The following is a 1965-nucleotide window of genomic DNA, read 5'->3' as shown; positions in this document are numbered from 1 at the left end:
CGAGCCGAAGTTAAGAATGTTGCCAAAATTCCTGTGACCATGACAAGACCCAGCCCTTCACAGCTTGCTGCAGTTCGCCGCCCGAGTTGAAGCTCTTCCCTTTCAGATGTTTTGTGAGGGGACGAAGCACAAAAAATCGCAGGACGACATGTCCGGTCTGTAGGACGGAGGGTCGAGCTGCTCCCACTTGAACTTGGCCAGTTCCGCGTGTGTGACCCTGGAGACATGTGGACGCGCGTTATCATGGAGCAGAACCACACCCTCCGTGAGTAGCCCCAGTCTTTTGTTCTTGATGGACCTGAGTAATCTTCGGAGTGTCTCACAGTACTCATTGGAGTTAATGGTTCTTCTCTGCTCGAGGAATTCAACAAGTATGTGGAACTTGGACACCGAACTCAAGGACGCTGTGGAGGACTGGGTCTCGTCACGGCCACAGGAATTCTGGAAACAAGGAATCTTTCGGCTCGTTAATCAATGGGATCGTTGTGTTCAGGCTTATGGTGTATACTTTGAATAAAGTCTTCATTTATACCCACAGTGTCGTTTCGTACTTTTTCATTTGAACACCTCTTGTACTATTTGTATTTATGGCTGAAAATTAATAAAATTCTCCAGAATTACTTCAAAAAATATCGCACTTAAATTCAAAAATACAGTTCCATTATTTCATTAGCATAATGTGTGTTTAAATATCTATAATATTCAAGGACATTCATCTAATTTTATGGACGGATGATTTTAATTTTAGAAGTAGTTTGTCTTTTACATGTCTTTTATGAGCCTTATATGTGTGTCCTGGATATTTTTCGGGAATATTCTTCCATTTCGTGAAACATACGGCAGGAATACAAATGTGATACAATTGTTTAGACGCCTCACTAGAGCTTTTAAGCCATCGGATGCAAAGAAAACATACAAAGAAAGCATTCACGAATATTTATCACAGCTGACAATATGTGAAGGTGAAAGGTTTTAGACCCGTAAAGAAATTATCTATTGCTATAATATATTGCATGTGAAATGTTGCATAACTTTAATAATAATAGTTAATAATTAAGTTAATAACTTTTAAATAAAATCTATAACTTAGTCACAAATGAATTCTAAATAAAGTAGAACTTTTTCCAATTTGTAGTATATTGAATATGAAATTTGCTTCATAAGTTAAAGCTTACTAATAAAATATTTTGAAAATAAAAATAAGAATAAATATTCCATCAAATAATCAAATAGGAAAAGTTAAATAAAATAAGCATTAATTGCAAAAGTTATTTTACTGATAATTAAGTAAATTCAAAACTTCATATGCACTAAATATAATCTTCTATAATGATAAATTTCAATAACTGTCTAATATATTCTCTCGATATCAATTTGCTCTTCTTTTGAAAAATTAATCCATTAAATTAAGTTCCTTTCTTTTAATGCATGATTATTCCACTATAAAAAAATGACTAAAAGTGCTCGAAGCCTAAGCAGATCTAATTCTGATAGTAGATCTTTTTCGATTTAAAGAGAAAAAAAGGCATTTGAAGTTATAAAAATATTCAGAATTTCCATTATTTTATAACTGTTTATAAGTTTCCTGGAAGAAACTGTATTTAGTTAAATGAAAAGATTCTTACTTCTAATGTGTTCTTATATATTTATTCGGAGCGTCCCAAGTTGAAAAGTCAATTCCACAGAAAATGTATCCAGTATAAGACCTCCTGATCGTTCAATATGACAGCCAGAATCAAGAATCTTCTACTTATATGGCAATTGATGTTTGGCACGGAGGATTCTGGTCCGGGAGTAAATCTTCGTTGCTTGGTCGCAATTCAAAATCACGAGACCTTTTCCACAATCAATTCCTTTTGCCTCAAAATAAGAATTTAATAAAATTATATTAAATTCAAGCAATTAATAACATATATTAAGTTAATTATCCTTGTTCATAACAAACCATTTCTTTGTGATCATTGT

The sequence above is a fragment of the Argiope bruennichi genome, chromosome X2, assembly GCF_947563725.1.
Source record: "Argiope bruennichi chromosome X2, qqArgBrue1.1, whole genome shotgun sequence".
NCBI classification, from domain to species: Eukaryota; Metazoa; Arthropoda; class Arachnida; order Araneae; family Araneidae; genus Argiope; species Argiope bruennichi.
Note: the sequence above shows the minus strand (reverse complement) of the source record.